This window comes from Myotis myotis, unplaced genomic scaffold, assembly GCF_014108235.1.
Source record: "Myotis myotis isolate mMyoMyo1 unplaced genomic scaffold, mMyoMyo1.p scaffold_m19_p_18, whole genome shotgun sequence".
Lineage (NCBI taxonomy): Eukaryota > Metazoa > Chordata > Mammalia > Chiroptera > Vespertilionidae > Myotis > Myotis myotis.
In genome coordinates this window covers 4,765,264-4,785,854 of record NW_023416322.1, presented here as the reverse complement: position 1 = coordinate 4,785,854, position 20,591 = coordinate 4,765,264, and the positions used below count along the sequence as shown (strand labels likewise).

Sequence of the window (20,591 nt, the reverse complement as noted above, 5' to 3'; positions counted from 1 at the left end):
ATCAGTGAAAAGTCTTTTTTAAAATGGTTAAAATGGCAAATGTTTTTAAAAAGCAAGAAGTCAAGAGCACAGAGAAGGGGGGAGAAGGACAGAGGGGAGCACTCAGCAGGGAAGCTGGGCCACAGAAGTTGTGCAAGACACAGGGAGGCAGGCGCGTGGGGAACATGCTCAGCTGGAGGCAGGGCCACAGCCCCTGCTCTGTGCCTGGAGCTGGGCCTCCAGGAGGACGTGTGACTCGGGGAAACAGAGCTCCACCCTGGGGCTGGGCACTGGGCAGGGCCCCAGGAGGAAGTCTTAGGCAGAGGACAAGGTAGAGACCCATTCAGCATTCCACTGAGGTGCTGAGAGTTATTGCTGACAGCATTCATGATGATTTAATAGATGCCTTCAACGCTCAAACCAAAGGAATGACCAAGCATGAGACACCCGGGCACCGCCTCAAGCATGGTGAGAGGGGAGATGGTTTTGGTGTGGGACCTTTGAAAGCACCCCAGTTGGCCCTCACCTCCTTCACCCACATGCAAGGCCAGCACAACCCTGGAGGTCATGGCTTGGAAACAAAGCATAAGTCCCCTCTGTCCCTTCAGCTTAGCTGACTTTTCTATCACCCTGATCAAGGCCCTTGTGACGGGGCACATGGTCTTCCCAACAGGGGCTTCCTCAGACAGGAACCGAAGGCCCTGCCCGAACCGGGTCAGGAGAGCTCGTCGCCTGGGCACTGCCCCTGGTCAGCGCTGAGTCCCCTCGGGCAGCAGCTGCTGTCCAACCAGCAGCAGGCGCCAGGGCATGCGGAAGCTGTTCCCCGTCCTCCTGGGCCCTTTCTCTGAATGGGCTGAAATAGAACTGGGAGGGTTTAGACTTACAAATGCTTGGGGTACAGTTGCACATATGGAAGCCAGTGGAACAACCTGTATAGAGCGTATGGGCTGGGGAAAAGTCAATTAAAAGCCTCCCACAGCCCTGCTGGCGTGGCTCAGTGGCTGAGCGTGGACCTATGAACCAGGAGGTCACGGTTCGATTTCCCGTCAGTCAGGGCACATGCCGGGTTGCGGGCTCCATCCCAGGGTAGAGCATGTACGAAGCAGCTGATCAATGATTCTCTCTCATCATTGATGTTTCTCTCTCTCTCCCTCTCCGTTCCTTTCTGAGATCAATAATAAAAATATATTTTTAAAAACCCACATGTTTTGGTAATAATTATAAAACAAGCTTCCATTTGTTCAGTGCTGTTTTCTAGGTGTTTTCCTAAGAGATTTTATTTTATTTTTAAACAGATTTTATGAATTACTCTTTCATCCTTATAGTAATCCTGTGAGGCCATGTGACCCCACTTTACAGAAAAGGAGAGAGAAGGATTCAGTGACCTGCATAGCTAGTAGGTGGCAGAACTGGGATTCAGACGCCATCGTGCTGTCTGCAGCAGGCTTCCCTCGAGTGCTTACCCCAGAGTCTTAAAAGGCAAGATGCAGAATAGTATGTCCACCCTGATGCCAGTGCGGACAGGCAGGCACTTGTAAGGACAGAGACCTGAAAGGAAGAAAGGTGAAGCGGTTGTGGCAGAGGGTGGGTCTGTGGGGTGCTGTAATTCCCCTTATTTTCCAAACTAGGTTAATGTTATGTCTTTTGTCATCAAATATATATGTATTCAACCTTTGGGCTAAATTTGATGTTCCCCTGGGGCACTGCCAGGAGCTGCCACTCCTCTCTGCCGCTGCACTCATGCCTGGGAACATTCTTTGCTTGGGCTCGGGCTGCCCCCCTTAAATGGATAAGGTTAGCGCCGGGGTCTGACTGTGACCGCAGACGGCCTGCCAGCTGTACCGCTGGACATGCCGGGCATTGGAGCGAGTGTGGGAGCAGGCCCGCACCCATGAGCTCTTGCAGGTGGTGAGTGTGGAGGGGCCAGGCCCCGGGGGGTGGGGTGTGGGAGGGTATCGGTGAGAGAGGAGCCTCCCTCAGATGCTCAGAGGGGAGCTGAGAACGATGCCACATCACAAGGGAAAGCTCAGTGTGTGTGAGAGAAACAGCACTGTGGCTTCTCAGAGCAAGGACCCAGGGAGGGGAAAGCCCAGGAGAGCTCACAGCTTAGGTAGCACCTGAAGTGGGCTGTGAAAGGTGAATAATATTTTATTATAGAGAGAGGAGGAGACTTGTTAGTGAGAGGAAATAGCACGCATTCCAGCAAAAGCCAGCAATAGAGCCGCATGGTCCGTCCTAGGAGCTGGGAGGAAACTGGAGGGGAACCTGCTGGGGAGGGAGGCCGAGAGGCGGGAACCACATACTCAGAGGAGTCTTGAAAGTGTGCCTTCCACGCTGTGGGCAGCGAGGAGCTCTTGCGTGTCTTTGGGCGTCTGGGGAGTGGGACGACCGGCGCTGCACTGGAGGTTGACTGAGGACAGCAGCAGTCAATGCCGAGGGGAGACCCTGGAGGGTGGGAGGCTCCCTTCTGAACAGGGGTGCAGTGAGCGAACACGGACAGCGCCTCCACCGTGGGCACTTGGTGACTGCCTGGTTAGGGGTGCGGCGGGGACATGGCCAGAGAAGGAACGACTAAGAAGCTCAGGCCTCTGTGGCCATTTACTCATTTATTCAACGAAATTGGTTTCATTCATTTATTTAACAAGTGAATTGTGGGGCCTGCTCTGTGCCTCACACAGCGCCAGGACATGGGGATGCAGAGGGGAAGTCTGCGGTAAGACAGTGGCTCTGATGCAGTAGAGGGCACTCAGTAGATCAGACACCCTTTATGCATCACTCAGGTGCTCTCCGCCTCACCTGCCTGTGCAGCTGCCTGTGGGTGTGGACCAACTGCACTCGGGTGCATCTGACCTCCCTCGGGGTTTCCCTGCTGGCTCAGGGGTGGGACTCTGCTTAGCACCTACGCCAGCGCATGGACAACCTAGAGGTGTGGCATAGTCAACGCAACACAGGGCAGACCTCTGGCCAGTGGGAGACAGAGGCCCTCCCTCCGCCCCGACCCCACTACCCTGGGCGCTCAAGACCTGGTTATAGGGCTTCTCCAGGGACAGCCCTTTGCAGTCTCACCTGGCAGGGCCTAGATTGATAGCACCTTCCTATAACACATCGTCCTCCTGTCCTAGGAGGTCGGAGCTCCGCCTCCTTCCCTGCCTCTCTCCCCTTGCCTCCACTCTTGCCTCTGAAACTGCACACCCTAATAAAGCATTAGCACACCAGCCTCTGCCTCGGCTCTGCTGCTGAAGAACCCAGGCTGAGCCACTGATTCCTATGTGACCTCCAGCCATCCTCACTCCACTCTGAAATGCATGCGTTCAGACCAAGCCTGGAGAACCTAGGCAGCAGCGACCCTGCACTTCGGGAGCAAGGAAGGATAGGCCTGCAGCTCAAAAATCCTGACGTTCGGTAGTTTCTGTGCAGCGTTGACAGGGACTCCCAGTGTTTCTCATGTGTCGGCCTGGATAGATCTTTACCTCCAAGACCCCACACCTCACAGCCTTTAGAATGACGTTGGGCGGGCAGAAAATGCTGGAAAATAGTGGCCAAGTTGCACTGAAGTTCTTCTCCTTTATTTCTCTTGATTCCGCGTTGTCTCCTGCTGCCTCACTTTATCTCCAAACTAGTTTCCGGAAGGGCCTTTCCTGCCTTTCCTTGGATGGCCTGTGCGTGGGGCAGCAGCGCCTATGGAAGCGTCCACTGGGCGTGTGGCCAGGCCCCAGCAGATCCTGTGCGATCACACAGTGGTGTACCCAGAGGGCTCCCCGCCCCCAAGCAGTTCTGCCTAAACGGCACCTCCCTGCCCTCCCAGTTTTGTTCACATATTCAGTGGGAAAGGAAGCTAAAGTGCAGAAAGAAATTATGCTCCCCTCCCCAGTTACCCAAGGATTCACTGTCCCTAACTTGTCTCTCTTCTTCCCCATCCCTAAAATAGTTTCAAGATTTGGGGAAAATAAGAAATGAGTACACACACACACACACACACACATGCACACACGCGCGCGCATACACATACACATGTTGGGCCCTATGTTAACATGCGGCAGCCCTCCCCTGCTTTACCATTTGTAGCCCAAAGGGCTCTCCGGGGGTGGGAGGCAGCCAGGCTGATGGCCGTCGGGGCCTCCGGTGCTGGGCTCGGGCAGAGGTGGTGTGTGGGGAGGTGTGGAGGTCAGGGCAGGAAGGGCACTTGAGCTGATCCCAGGCCCTGGAGGCGTTTCTGACGGCCCGGGCTGGGAGCTGTCAGGGCGGGGGGGGGGGGGGGGGGGGGGGGGAGCTGCTCAGGGGGCAGCTAAGCCCTGAAAGAGAAACACCTCTGGCTTCTCAAACACGCGCCCTTTCTGTTTCCTTTTCCTGGCACCCACTTAGACGCCGCCGTCCCAAGCCCTCTGCTCACTCCCTCCAGTACCTTCCCTCCAGCAGCAGAGCACTGGGCCATGGGCAGCTGGGTTCACACGCCTGTAATTGTCTTCCCAGCTGGCCCCTGGGACATCGGAGAGGACATCGTACATTCCTTTTCCGTCATTCTCCATCCCTAGCACATGAACCACAGGATCTTAGCAATTGCATTTCACTCATATTTTCCAGGAAACTGAGCTTGGAGAATCAGGAGTTCTCAGTGCTGAGCACTCATCCAGCCCCACCTCCGAAGTGTTGCCATGACCTTCACTCCCCGCCCCCACCCCCACCCCCCTCACCCCGCTGCCTGCCAGTGGCCACCCGGCTCCTCCCGAGCACTTCCACTTCCACCGGCAAAGTGGTTGGGTGCAGTCATCCGGGTTTCACCGGCTGGGGCTCAGAGCCCGGCTTTCTCCTAGCATAACCTCTGTTTCTCGTCTGTGAAATGGCACAGCAGTACCTACCGCAAAGGAGTGCTGTGGAGAGAAACTGAGCTAGCCATATCTAGTATCAAGCGATTTCTTAGTAAGTGTTAACTATTATCATGCCGTTTCCCATAACAGCCCCGCCTTTCTGCAGGTAGCTGTTAGAAACTTCTTAGCCTTCTTTTCGTTGGAACCTTTATTCCTGGAGTTTCCATCTTGGATGAGTTGCCCAAAGCCTCAGTGAGTTAGAGCTCATGGCAGACTTGGGACCAAAACCCAGATCTCTCTACAGGCCAGGCTGTCTCTGAAATCCATGCTGCACAAATGGAAAGGAAGCCAATCTGCTATAACAAAACGCTATTATCGTTTTTTCCCATTTTAGAAGCTGAGACAACAAAGTGATTTTTACTCACCTGAGAGCTACTTAGTAAGAGACCAGTTACAGCTACTTATGTTTTCTCTGGTTTGGTGCTCCGCCACACCATGGTCTGGCTTTGATGCGGTTCTCTTTGCTCCTTCCTTAGCAGGCAGAGAGGGAGGCACTTGTGGATTCAGGTAGAGAGCAGAGTTCTATGAGATCCCACCCATCTCCCCTGCTCACATCTTCTTATGCTAAGGAGTTGGCTGAAGGTCAGGAATAGTTCTGGCCTGCAAGTGTATCAGAGAGACAAGATTGGTCCTTCAGTTCTATAGAGCACATTCTGCTTCCAGAGAGCCTGTTCTGTAGAGATGATGGTCCAAAGGAAGGGGGTACCCCAGTGGGAGCATCCTGGGGGTTCGGGGCACTCTGAGCATCTAAGGCAGTGGTTCTCAACCTTCCTAATGCGGCGATCCTTTAATACAGTTCCTCATGTTGTGGTGACCCCCAACCATAAAATTATTTTCGTTGCTACTTCATAACTGTTATGTTGCTACTGTTATGAATCATAATGTAAATATCTGATATGCAGGATATATTTTCATTGTTATAAATTGAACATAATTAAAGCATAGTGATTAATCACAAAAACAATATGTAATTATATATGTGTTTTCCGATGGTCTTGGGCGACCCCTGTGAAAGGGTCGTTCGACCCCCAAAGGGGTTGCGACCCACAGGTTGAGAACCACTGATCTAAGGGAATTGCTGGAAGGTCGTTTGAACAGGCATTTACCAATTGTATGATAATGATGCGCGTTAGATACAGGCTGGACCTCATTTAAACACATTTAAAATTGTGTTCATACATAAAATACTAGAAAAAAAAGTCTTTGTGGACCAGAAATAAAGCTGTTACCCCACCCCAAAAAAAGGAGAAAAGAAAATATACAGAGAGAACCCATAGTCACAGGCACGGGTTGGGGCCTTGTGATCCATGGCTGGAGGAAACACTTAAACATCATCCACGCCGCAGTTTCAATGCCCGAGCCAGGGCAGAGGCCAGTGCTCTTGTTGGGAGCTCCGTTATTGACAAGCGGCTTGGACCAGAATCTCTGAGGAAGCTGAAACCTAAAACAGAAAGCTGGAATAGCCTACTTCCTGGAATTACATGCAGAATCAAGGTGCCTACCAGTAACTAAGAAGGAAAAGTCACCTTCATAATACTCAGTCATAAACCTTTATGATGAGCTCAGGGCTCAGTAGTATTCTATTTCCTCAGAGCATGGGTCTTGAGCTACGTCTCAAATAAAAGATCTACATTGATTTTGGTGTGTGCATTGAAATTCCAAACTGCTCCACAGGGAAGACACCATGGTCCAGGAGTGAATGTGGGGTGAAATGTCATGAAATTGGTAATGAAAAAAATCAATAGTGGTGATGGATATACAACCAGGTGATTGTTCTAAAAGCCACTGAATTACTAGTATATACATTAAATGGGTGAACTGTATGGTAGATGACATATATTGATAATGCTGTTAAAAATGTCATAGAAGACAAACTCATAATTCTCAATAAAGAATTTGAGGAAAGCCAGCACCATAATATAGTTATCACATCCAACAAATTAGAAGAACCACATCTGAGAAATAGAAATAACAGAGTACTCTGAAAAAAACTTTAAAATATGCATGTTTAAAATCCTCAAAGGAATAAAAGATGGAGTAACAAAAGAACAACAGGACTTAGGAAGCAAGAAACATTAAAATACAAAAAAACCCCATATATATATAATCTTAAAAATATAGCATTAAATTTAAAAAATTGTCCAAATAATAGATTGGACAGAGCTGAAGAGAGAATTATTAGTGAATTGGGAAGTAGATAAAACCTCTTAGAATGTCAGCACAATAAATTAGAAGATAGAAAACCTGAAAGGAAATTAAAAGACATGAAGTGCTCCAATACAGTTTAATAAGAGTTTAAGAAAAAAAATAAAAGAAATGAGAAACCCACACAATAATTTAAGATAAAATGGTGCAGATATCTGTAGAACTGAAGAAAGAAATGAGTATTCAGCTTTATAAAACTCATGTTAAATATGATAAATCTCCAAACTCCACATAATAAAAGCTGAAAAACATAAAAAAAAATAGTCTGGCCTGTGTAGTTCAGTGGTTGAATGTAGACCCATGAACCAGGAGGTCATGATTCGATTCCAGGTCAGGACACATGCCCGGGTTGCAGGTTCAATCCTCAGTAGGGGGCCTGAAGGAGGCAGTTGATCAATGATTTTCTCCCATCGTTGATGTTTCTATCTCTCCCTTTCTCTGAAATCAATAAAAACAATTAAAAAGTGAAAAAAAATTTCTGAAAGTTATGGAAGAGAAATATTAGCCTCAAAAGAACTACAGCAGATTTCTCATCAGCAATAACAGGAATTCTTTGGTCTAATGTAGAGGAAAGAATGCAAAGATTTAGGGATCCAGGAATGTTGGAGTATAATTTTCATGTGGGACCTCACTCATTTAGCTCCTAACTTTTCCCAAGGAGGGCTCAAAGATACCCTCTCTACCACAATAGTAGGCAATTCCTACCTTTTGGAGAGAGAGAAATGGCATGGCTCTGGAGCACTGATGTAATTCTGCAGCAAGATGGAGAAAACTTTTTTTATTATTATGGTGCTCTTTTCTTATTATAGAAATAAAATCACTTTCAGTTGAACAGTTGCATACTAGGTGCCAGGATATGTGTCGATTTACTCTGTTAAAAATTCCATGTTTGGAGCTCTAACTGGTTTGGCTCAGTGGATAGAGCATCAGCCTGCGGACTCAAGGGTCCCGGGTTCGATTCCAGTCAAGGGCATGTACCTGGGTTGCAGGCACATCCCCAGTGGGGAGTGTGCAGGAGGCAGCTGATCGATGTTTCTCTCTCATCGATGTTTCTAACTTTCTATCCCTCTCCCTTCCTCTCTGTAAAAAATCAATAAAATATATTTTTTAAAAAAAATTCCATGTTTGGAACAGAAGCTTCAGATGCGGTCTTCACCTGATTCGGTTTATGGTGGTCTTCTACCGCACTCCAAGGTCTGTGTCTTCTGCACAAGTCGAGCAAGTGAATGGGAATATAGTGGTGATCCTTCTCTTTGCCCCTTTCAAGGCCGTGATGGAGGTTCTAATCTCTCTGATGGGATTATTAGAAACAGTTAATAATTTAACTATTAGAAACTTCTTAGCCTTTTTTCAGTTGAAACCTTTATTCCTAGAGTTGCCATCTTATATGAGTTGCCCAAAGTCACTCTGAGTTAGAGCTAGTAGCACTTTGTAGCGGGTGGAGCAGGGATGGTGGCACTAACATTGGCTGAAAATAAACCCTGAAGCAGACATTGTCTGTAGGGAGCAGATGCTCTGGGGAAGTGGAGTTTGACTTCTGAAAACATGTCCCTCATCGGGCCTTTGCAAGGGGAGACTGAGCACTTGGTGACAGCAATGAAATTTACTCTCCTGTTCCCCCCCTCCACCTCCCCCCCCCCGCCCCACCCAACACACACACACACACACACACACGAAGGCTTTCCAGTGCTTCATCACCTCTGGCCCAATATAGACTCACAAAGGCACCACCTTCTGACTCAAGGATTACAGAGTCTCCCAAAATAAGTTGAACTGAACAACTGCTGCCCCCATTCAGAAATGCGGCATTGCTTTGGTCCACCATTTAGTAGGGCAACTCCAAGAATTCCTCTCTCCCTACCATGATAGCCCTCACTTACAGGTCGGGGAAACACGAGGATTGTTCGTTTTTAAGTATCACTGTTCCCAATATACACTCGGGATCAAGGGAAGACACCCAAAGATGTGGTTGTGGACCTACTGGGATTACTATGACATGTACTTAGCCCAATTCCATGTATTTCCTCCTGACTTGGTTAGGCAGGAAGCCTGAGATAAAGGCACCAACCTTGATACCTTGATTTTAAAAAAGTCTCTAAATCAGTGGTCGCCAACCGGTGGTCCGCAGACCACTGGTGGTCCGTGAGGTCCGAAAGGTTGACGACCGCTGCTAAATCATGGTACCCTGCTCAAAGGCCTCCACCTTGACTGGTGTGGTAGAGTGGGGCTCTGGGTCCTCAGAACCAGTGTTTAATACTGCCTAAAAAGGTGTGGGTATTTTCCTTCCCCCAGGGCATAGTTACTGGGAAAATGTCTGTAGGAAGACTCATTGGGAAAGGCTAGAAAGAAGACACACTTGTGACAATAGGTCAGGAATTTTTTTTCTTAAGGGTTTCAGCCTTTCTTTCACTCAAAGAGCTCTCTAGATTCTCTACTGTAGTGGTTCAAGTTCAGCGTATATTTCCCAGACCTAGAGTTTCTTTGGTTATACAGGTCAAGAAGGACGTTATTGAACTGCTCCTCTATGTTGTTCTAGGGACCCATCACCAGCTTAACACCTACAACGATCCCTTTGGATCAAACATCCTGATTACCACCCTATCCTTATTCCCTTTGTGATAAGCATGCCTTTCCCGCCTTTGATGGTTAGGTGCTGCTACCTTGCCTCTTCCATTTCAGGATCCCGTCATCTCCTGTGAAATCAGGGAGCTCCTTTCAATTGCAGCATCTCCCACTGCCAATCCCAGCCCGAAAGAACCCGACTTTCAGATGGATCTGCACAATATGCTGGCACCAGCCGTGGGTGGACTGCCGTAGTGTTACAGCTCTACTTACGGGGTGGTTCGGAAGAATGTGGAGGACGGATAGCCTCCTGTTGTATAGACCTTTGAGGAGTACTTGTCATGATGTGCTTTATCTAGAAGGAGAAATGACCCGAGATCTGGCTCTGAACCAATTCACGGACAGTAACTAATGCTTTGAAAAATATTCAGGGACTGGGAAGGAATAAGATTAAGCCTTCCAGTGGTTCTCAACCTTCCTAATGCCACGACCCTTTAATACAGTTCCTCATATTGTGGTGACCCCCAACCGTAAAATTATTTTTGTTGCTACTTCATAACTGTAATTTTGCTACTGTTATGAATCATAATGTAAGTATCTGATATGCAGGATGTATTTTCATTGTTCGCGACCCACAGGTTGAGAACCGCTGGATTTGTGCCAAGATGTTTTGGGAAAGAGGTATATGAATGGATCAATCAATCATAATGGGCCCAGGATGTGAAAATATATTTGTTCCCAGGGAATGTTCTCCCAAAAGCACCATGGGGCAGGAAGCCCTCAAACAATCTATAAGAGAGACATCCCCTCCCTCGCTGCCACCCTGACCCTTCTCGGAGCTGGACACAGTTGTGACTTCTTTGCGGAAGGTATTATAGGTTCCCTTTTGGAAAAAATAGGAATTCACTATTAAAGTAAAGGTTATGAAGTCTTTGAACCTGTTGGAGGAAAGCAAGGGTCAGACTGGAAATAAAACTAAATCAGGGAACAGTCACCTGGAATTACCAACTGATGTCCAGCTGAGTAAGCATCATCCAAACTCTTCTCATGAGGCCAGCATTATCCTAATTCCAAAACCACTGCAAAGAAAGAGAATTACAGGCCAATATCCCTGATGAACAGATGCTAAAATCCTCAACAAAATATTAGCAAGTAGGATCAAGCAATACATTAAAAAGATCATACGCCATGACCAATTTACAAAATAAACTGACAAACACTACAGGTCCTGAGGCATGGAAGCATGGCACAGACTTAGAGGAAGGGGGGATGGGTCGCAGGAAGAGATTAATCAAAGACTTATTTGCATATATGCATAGCCCGTGGACACAGACAATAGTGTAGTGGAGGCCTGGGGTGGGGTGGGGTGGGAACTGGGTGGAGGGAAGCAAAGGGTTGGGGGAACTGGGGAATATCTCTAATACTCTCAACAATAAAGATAAATAAAAATTTAAAAAACAGTCCATAAGATATCTTGCCCTATGAATGTTAGCCTCTTTCCCGGTGACCTTGTATTTGATCAGTGAGGTTATGAGCATCCCATGGTGGGAGAGGCTAAGACATTTACTTTCCTTCACTGAGGCTGGCCTGGCCACTATCATTGCTGAATATCCAATTCCCCAGAAGCAGCAACTAACTTCGAATCCTCAACATGTACCATGTTCTAGAGCAGTGGTCGGCAAACTCATTAGTCAACAGAGCCAAATACCAACAGTACAACGATTGAAATTTCTTTTGAGAGTCAAATTTTTTAAACTTAAACTATATAGGTAGGTACATTGTTATTAACTTAATTAGGGTACTCCTAAGGCTTAGGAAGAGCCACACTCAAGGGGCCAAAGAGCCGCATGTGGCTCGCGAGCCGCAGTTTGCCGACCACGGGTCTAGAGGTACCAGTCCATTACTTGCCGGGAAGACTGACTGCATTAGATCCCTTTTTCATGGTGGAGGCAGCAGTTTGGTTCTCAGGGAATAGATATTACCTAGCTATGCATTTGCTGTCTCTAACCACCATGAAAACTTCTGTCAGGAACATTGCCTCTGGGTTTAATGAATGTCTGATTCACTGTCATGAATATTACAGGAAGTTTCTAGCATTATGGTCATGCTAGTTTCTATAACAAAAATAATGGTTTAATACAATAGGTATGTATTTATTGATTATGTAGTTTTCTAACGTGCATGTCTTTTGTTGGTGAATGCAACAGTCCTTTACATAATGTTTAGGGGTGTTCTTGTGGCTCCTCTATTTTCTAGAAACTTAGAGTTCTCAACATTCAGATGGCAGGTAGGAAAAGAAAATGTGGACATTGCCAATCAGCTTCTTAAAAGTGCCAGCTTTGCCCTGGCTGGTGTGGCTCAGTTGGTTGGGCATTGTCCCATGCACCGAAGGGCTGTTGGTTGTATTCCTGGTCAGGGTACTTGCCCAAGTTGCAGGTTCAGTCCCCAGTTGGGATGTGTATGGAAGGCGACCAATGGATGTTTCTCTCTCACATTGATGTTTCTCTCTCTCTCTCCCTCCTTCCCTCCCTCTCCATACCTCTCTCTCTAAAAAATCAATAAAAACATTTTTTAAAAGTTCCAGACTTGAAGTGACGCACACCACTTCTACTCATATTCCACCAGTGATATTAGTTAGGTGGACGCAAGAGATGTTGGGATGGTAGTCTACTCTAGTGTCAATTTCATACTGTATGAATATTGTGTGGCTAGCTAGTGATCTAGGTATAATGTTATTAGCCTGCCACACAGGTAGACTGGTCATCAAATATCAGTGCACACCTCTCTTCCCATATTTACATACTTACACACACACACACACACACACACACACACACACACACAAATATCACTCACTCACTAGATCTAGTTCAAAGCCCAGGATCTCTGGTTGATGTACAGTTCTCTCTTTCAAGTCTGGATGTACTTCCTTGTGGTTCAGAGACCTATGAACTCAAGCAGAAGTATTTTCCCTCCACTAAAAAGACATTGCGGAGGCAGAAAAAGGACAGCCACAATAAAAGTTTCTTTCAGAAAATAGAGGAATGGGAACTACAGAGCAATCACTTAGACAAGACAATGATAAAATCTTGCTGGACAGACACACTAGATCAGCTGTTCTCAACCTGTGGGTTGCGACCCCTTTGGGGGTCGAACGAACCTTTCACAGGGGTCGCCTAAGACCATGGGAAAACACATATATAATTACATATTGTTTTTGTGATTAACCACTATGCTTTAATGATGTTCAATTTGTAACAATGAAAATGCATTCTGCATATCAGATATTTACATTATGATTCATAACAGTAGCAACATTACAGTTATGAAGTAGCAACGAAAATAATTTTATGGAGAGCAGATGTGTGTGGATGATCTACTACTCTCCCATACTGCCGGCAGTATTGGAATAAATGTTCATATGATTCAACCCTGTCTCTGCTTAATTGGCGCAAGTAGCGAAAGGCAGTATGGACCCCTTGATTGTCCGGTTACAAGTTTTCTATAAAAAAAAAAGGTGTTGCAAATACAGGAAGAGAGAGAGAACTAGAATGAACCCTGTGGGGATAGACTAAAATTTGTCAGATCTTGGTTTCTAAATATCACCCTCCACTGAAAAGCCAACACTATTTTGTCTACAAGAGACACAGTTGGTTCTCCTAAGAGGAACCAAGATTCTTTTAAGAGTCTCTGGATTGGGCCACAAAAAGTACAACATGATCCTAGGACATCACATGATTCTAGGACATCTAGTTGTGCCAGGAAGAAAGGAAATACTAAAAAAAAAAAAAAAAAAAAAGCCTGGAGACATGTCAAAAAGACATAGAAGCCAAGCTACAGGGGCTCCCGCTGGCTAAAGCTGGGGCAGTTTGAGCATCAAAATAAATAATGATAGAACAGTTTATAGCCCATTAAATAAAATAGGGATCCGTGAGTCTTTATTAATATAAATCAATAATAAACTGCTTTATAAGAGAAAAGATAGTACATAGTCTCAAAGTATGGAAAAAGGTAAAATCCTGACAGTCACCACCTTAATCAAGTGATCAAAGTGAACATCCCCTGTGGGGCAATGGAAATCATGCACCACCTGATAGGATATGGGGGAAAGAATGAGTCCATTATCACTTCTGGGATATTTCTGCTAACGATGGAGTACCAAAACCAATCATGAGATTAGACACAACAAAATTAAATGGTGTTCCACAGATTATATTAAAAAATATATTCTGGTCTGTAATCTTTAAAAAAAAAAAAAAAAAAAAAAAAAAAAGAAAATAATTTTATGGTTGGGGGTCACCACAACATGAGGAACTGTATTAAAGGGTCGCGGCATTAGGAAGGTTGAGAACCCTGTGCTAGATGCTGTCTACTCCACGGTGAGGGTGAACTCTCTTGATTAGACCTTAATCCTGATCTCTGGAGGAACGTCCTCCTCCATTATTCTCCCGGCGCCTGCCTCCACCTTTGGGAGTTTCCTCCATGCCCATCCCCCTCCTCCGTCTCCTCTGAAGTGAGTGTTGCTGAGCTGGCGTCCTTGGGACTCCACAGCATGCACAGCCTGCAGCCAGCCGGTGCACATTGGGAGCCTGAGAGAGGTTTTATATTATAAAGTGGATTTTTTGTTTTTGATACTTTCAGTTTTGTTTTCAGGTCAGGATCATGATCTCTCTGACAACACAATTCTCTCTCAAAAAAAAAAAAAAAAAAAAAAATTAGACTTTTAATCTATTGCAGCCGTAGGCAAACTACGGCCCGCGGGCCAGATCCGGCCCGTTTGAAATGAATAAAACTAAAAAAAAAAAAGACCGTACCCTTTTATGTAATGATGTTTACTTTGAATTTATATTAGTTCACACAAACACTCCATCCATGCTTTTGTTCCGGCCCGCCAGTCCAGTTTAAGAACCCATTGTGGCCCTCGAGTCAAAAAGTTTGCCCACCCCTGATCTATTGGCTTCCAGTCAATTCCATGTGGCAGCAGCCGTGCCCGAGTCTTTCCTAGAATAAGTCTCCATATCGCCTTCTCTCTCTGCCTCCTCATCCTCACGCCTCTCTCAGCTCGTGGGAGGCTATCAAGGCGTCTTCAGTGACAGGCTTGCGTGCTGAGGTAGTAACTTGAAGTTGATAGTTTTCACAGGCTGAGTCTCTCTGCAACTATGAAATCTTAATGAACAAATATATTTTGTGCCTTAACTGTCACTGAGGCCCAGAAGACTTGACTTTTCCAATTCTGCAAGGTCCCATATCTCTTTATCAGACCCATCACCTTTAATTTCCACTTCATTGGCAGATCACTAAGCCCAAATCATCTCCATGTCTGCCTGTAAGGAACTGAATCTAAGATTCCTGTATATGTTTGTCTCCCTTTTGTCATGCTCATCCCTGTATCCCAGTGTCTGGCACCTACCGGAAGGTGCTAAAGAATGTCTATTGATTGAAAGAATGGAATAGGCACAACTAAATATTTATTTAGTGAAAACAAATGTAGGGCTCACCTTGAGAGAGGTTCTGGTAAACACATTTCCTTTCCTTTCATTATATTCAGGGATGTTCGACAGTCCAGTAATGCTGTAGCACCTTTTGGATGGGCGGTTTGGAAACCTGCCTGCTGGGCCTGAATGAGTGAACATGGTATGTGCCCAGAACTTGGAAGAACAGAGAACACACAATGGGGGGAAATGAGGTAAAGCAGAGCTTGCCTGGTAGGTACAGTCGAGTTGGGGCAGCCCCACCACTGGCAAGAGTATGGAGGGGGACTTCGGCCATCTCCACCTCCCTCTGTCCAAGTAGCCACACTTCCTTTTGGCCGAGCAAGGAAATGGCTCTTTCCTCACGGAGTTGTGGGAGGGAAGGGAATATCCAGTTCTAGGTGTTTCCCTTTGATAAAATGAACTCTGGGGCTGAGTTTAATCTGTAGAGTTTCAAGCACTTTGTGGAGGGTGGAGCAGGGATGGCGGTGCTAACATTGGCTGAAAATAAACCCTGAAGCAGACATTGTCTGTAGGGAGCGGGTGCTCTGGGGAAGTGGAGTTTGACTTCTGAAAAAACGTCCCTCATCGGGCCTTTGCAAGGGGAGCCTGGGCACTTGGTGACGGCAATGAAATGTACTCTCCTGTCCCACGCCCCCCAAAAGAAGGCTTCCCAAGGCTTCCACCCCATCCCCCACCCCTAATACCACCACATACCACAGCCCATCATGGCTCCTTGGTGCTTCACCACCTCTGGCCCAATATGGACTCACAAAGGCACCACCTTCTGACTCAAGGATTATAGTCTCTCAAAATAAGTTGGCCTGAACAACTGCTGCCCCCAGACACAGACCGAGTGGAAATTCCAAGGGACAAGGTTCACAGTCTCTCGTGCTAAAGCCCCTGCGCCTGTGTCCCTGTAGGCGCCAGGCCAGGAAGCGAATGGAAAGATCAAATCTTTCCAAGGCTGCTCTCCATTTTTACATCAGAAGGAGTAGGGCAGGTCTAGGTCAATGAGTTTAAAGCCCTTTTGTCATATGAAAGTCTTCAGTTACAATCTCCTCTGAGCTTGTAGGTAGAACAGGCCAAACTGAGCAGGCTGGCTGAATTGGGAGGCCGGGAGAGGCCAAGCCTACCCACTGTGCTCGTCTCTGTCGCTCCCTCCTGGGGGCCTGGACGAGCTGCAAGAACCCGTCCCATCATAGCCCTGGGAAGAACAGTGCGGGGCCCACAGGAAGGGACACACTGAGAAGAGCCAGACCTGGAAATAAATTGTACACAGGCAGGTCCCCCCACCTCACGTCAGTATTTCACCACAGGAGCTGGGCCACACTGAGCTGTCAGCCCTGTGCCTGTGCGGGGGCCCGAGACAGGGGGTGTCAGGAGGCCTCAGCTAGGAGGAGGGAGGATGTAGAGTCAGGAACCAAGACAGGGCCCGGGACAATGAGCAGACTGTCTTGGCCCAAAGAGAACTGCAGTGTTTACCATGTTGGCCTTTGCAGAGGACAGTGGAGAGGAAGGAAATCATGAAGGATCCAGTGAAGGACAACTGTGAAGGTTGGCATGGGAAGCCTGGATTTGACCTGATAGGTGAGAGGGAACCACTCTAACCTTCTGAGCAGAGGATGCCTCAGGGAAGAGCCCCCAGGAGAATAGCGCTGGGCTCACATGAAATCAGCCCTAACGAGGCACAGGTCTGGACGATTAAAACCTTCAATGAGCCCTTCACATATTGTCTCTCAAGTCCTTCCCTTCCATCAGCTCTGCCCTGTCTAAGTTCAGATGCCCAAACATCGTGTCTAGGCTTCGGATCAACCTCCCTCCTGGTTCCCACCCTCCATCACCAGCAGGAGTCCATCCTCACCTGGCGATCTTCCTGAAACACAAGCCTGGAATCCCATGGCGCTCCCGCCTTCAGCGCCTTCAGTGGATCCTCACTGAATAAAGTTCAACTCTAAAATCTGGCACTCAAAGTCCTCCACAGTCACATTACAGCCTCCCTTCCCAGCTTTCTCCTCACGACACCCCCCTGCCCCTGCCTTTCTATGCTTCCCCACATTCTCCCCATCTTCCTGGCTGACTCACCCTCACCCTCTGCCTACACTCTGTCCCCACTTCAGTCTCCCTTACTGCTCTCAGAGTCTTCTGTTAAAGATCTGTGATTCTCTAAGGCCCCGTTCTGATTTCATGTCCCTTGAAAACCCTTTAAGGTCCTTTCTCCACTCTGAACTAGCCTCTCTGTCCTCAAGACACTGCATTTGTGTGTGTAGTGTATTTAGACTAGCTCTTATCTGTCTGCCTAGTATCAGCATTATTTACATATGTCTGCTTCTCTTATGTTGTGTGCTCTTAGAAAGCAAAAACAGAGTAAGCAAAAGAAATACTTGCATTTCTTGTATTGACTAGCAGAGTTTATAAAATTTGGGTGGAATAATAGTTCTATAGACATCTAAAAACTACGAACAGCCATCCTGAGCCCAGGACGAACACTCTGAACTTTCAGGGCCCACCCACTTCCTAGCCCTTGTTCTGTGGTAGGTGAGGTCAGCTCCTGATAAGAAGTGCCACAGAGAAGGCCAAGAACCCCCGCACCCTCCCTGCCTAGTGCTGTGTCTAACGGGGGAGCCAGGCAGGTGATTCAGGGAAGGTCATGGGGTCAAGATCAAAACACTAGGAGCGCTTTGTCCCTTGGTCTCACTCTGGATCGATCATCTGAGGCTGACATGCTACTTACTCTGTGAAGAATTTGGGGGAACACGGGCACTTAGTTATGAGGAGAATGGTTACTTAAGAAAAACAGCAGTGATCTGAGAGAATTTATTCAGCTTGTCTATATGTTGGGCCCTGTCCTGGAGACTGAAAGATACAACCCTAAAAGGTTAAGAATGATGGATAAGTATAAGTCAGGACTGTTTGCAGCCTATAGACAGGCTATGCTCCTGAACCACATTGTTGTTTGTTTGTTTGTTTTTATTTAAATATATTTTTATTGACTTCAGAGAGGTAGAGAGGGGGCGGGAGAGATAGAAACATCAACGATGAGAAAGAATCATTGATCAGCTGCCTCCTGCACGCCCCTCATTAGGGATCGAGCCCACAGCTTGGGCATGTGCCCTCGACCAGAATCAAACCTGAAACTCTTTAGTCAACAGGCCGATGCTCTATCCACTGAGCCAAACCAGCTAGGGCCTGAACCACATTGTTGAAATTTGGCATGCTTGCTTCAGAAAAACCTATTAACGGGAGAGTAGGCTTCCAGGCTATTCCACGGAGCCAATTTAACTCAGACTGTAACTAGCTCTGGTATCTTAATGCTATAGAGGTCAAGCAGTCTTTAAAACCTGATCCCAATGGAAAAGCCATTCTGCATTCTAGCTTGGAATGCAGTCTCCGCCTGCACAGGCGTGGGGTCCCCTCCTTCACCCAGGGTCACGTCAGTGACACGAGTTCTCGGTGCCCTCGGCCAGTATAAATGCAGGGAGGGAGTGTCTCTAAAGCTTCTAGTGTGTGTAAGTGGGTGTCTAAGTGTCCCCAGCAGCAAGGAAGAGAGGGGGTTCAGATGCTTCCCTCAGCGATGGGAGTCCTGGCCGGGATGGCCATTTGTACGGAATAGACGTTCACTGAGCGTGACTGTAAGCCAAGAAGAGCCTGTAACTGAATTGGACGAGTTCGAGACTATTAGAGCTGGAACTATGATTTAGGGTCAGCTAATCCAACCCCCACACTTTATAGAGGAGGAACCGACGCTGAAGAAGTCAAACGACTTGCCTGTGGCCACACTAAACCAGTGGAACCACCAGGTGTGAGCCCACACCTTCCAGGAGCAAGTCATTTCCCCGAGTCCAGGTCCTTCGTCTGCTTACTGGGAATGAGCATCTCCCCTCACCCCGAGGCTTTTCGGGGTCACATGAGGACGTTTACAAAAGCTTCACAAACTGCAACACGCCATACAACGGGACTACTTTTATTCCCTTCACTCCCAACTGCTGCTTATTCCTCTCTTCAAACTTAGCAGCTCATAAAGTGATACCAGAGCCGGAATATGATGGCAGGACACCAGAGGCAGCCCCAAGCCTGCGGGCCACCAGCCTAAGCCACTGTGTGGCCTGTTCCTACTTGTCCCTGCTTTGGCTGACGTTTCTTTCTGGACAGGCAGCGGGAAATGTGTTCACTCTTCTTCCCCAAGCAAGAGAGGCCCCACCTCCCAGACAAGGTCTGTATGCATCGAGGAAGACCAGCGCTTGCGAGAGAAAATGCAGAAACACCCAGGGGCTGTGAGAATGACTCTAGGAGCCCCTGCATGTGTCCGGTGGGAGGCTCAAAAGAGCAGGGAGTCCTCAGCAGAAGGCTCTCATAAATGAGTGGCTTTCCTCCATGTGCTGTCCTTGTCCCCCCTCCCCTGGCCCCCCCCCCCCCACACACACACTTTTTGAATATATTTTTGTTGGTTTCAGAAAGGAAGGAAGAGGGACAGAGAGATGGAAACAGTGATGAACGAGAATCATTGATCGGCTGCCTCCTGCATAACCCCACACTAGGGATGGAGCCCATAACCCGGGCATGTGCCCTAACAGGGAATCAAACCGTGACCTCCTGGTTCATAGGTCGATGCTCCACCACTGAGCCATGCCAGCTGGGCTGCCTTTGCCCTTTTGAATACACTGGGTTAGCTGCCTGCCGTGGTCCATCCTCTCCCATTTGCAAATATTCTTGCAATAAGTTAGACACTATTTTGTAATTGCTTTCCATGGATGAGTCACGAGTTTTTTTCAATGAATCTATGCCACTTTCAGACATGTCTCATCTGCTACCACTATTTAGTTATGGGGTTTCCTTAGCTGTGGGAGCCCAGATGTCTGGGTGTAATTGCTTGTAAGGAAGGCCTTGCTGAGTTCTGATTGGTTGGTTTACCTTGTGGCCCGTTGATCCGACCATCTCTCCAAGCAGCCTATTCACAAGGCGGCAGGTAACAGTAACATCTCCGAGAGGGAGGTCCCATAGCTAGTGTGTTATCTCCCGCAAAGCACAGAACAGCAGTAAGTAAAAACCCTAACGGGGGCTCACATTTATTGAGCAGTGCGTTTCTTGGGCTCTGTGATAAACGTGCTACGTGAAAGATCCCATTTAACCCTCACAACGACCCTCTGAGGTGGTCGGACTATTTTTATTCGCATTTTACAAATGAGGAAACGGAGACTTACATGGCGCTCCCAGCCAGTGGATAGAGGAAGCAGGGTCTGGTCACGTTCATCTAGGCCAGTGGGCATGTGACATTCCAACGTGACTAAAAATAAAGGCACCCTTACACGGCGGAGCTTATGAAAAGCGCTCGAGAGCATGGAATGGAAAGCGATCATGCTGAGCTGCTCCGGCTCCTGGTCCGGGCCAGCAGGGGGGTTGCTGGGTCTGGCCTGAGCCCTGTGGCTCAGAGAGGACCTGCAGGCTGGGGACAGTCACCAAGTTCCGGTGACAGTAGAGGCGCCTCTGTAGGTGCCCAGAACCACCACCC

At 47.6% G+C, this 20,591-nt stretch overlaps 1 long non-coding RNA gene across 1 annotated transcript; it reads left to right on the top strand.

The window, feature by feature from the left end:
• Positions 1-1,798: 1,798 nt before the first annotated feature.
• LOC118673444 lies at positions 1,799-17,023 on the top strand. The gene is made up of 3 exons (XR_004973373.1): positions 1,799-1,887; positions 15,160-15,245; positions 16,585-17,023. It is a non-coding gene; the product is annotated as an uncharacterized LOC118673444 (long non-coding RNA).
• The last annotated feature ends 3,568 nt before the right edge of the window (positions 17,024-20,591 follow it).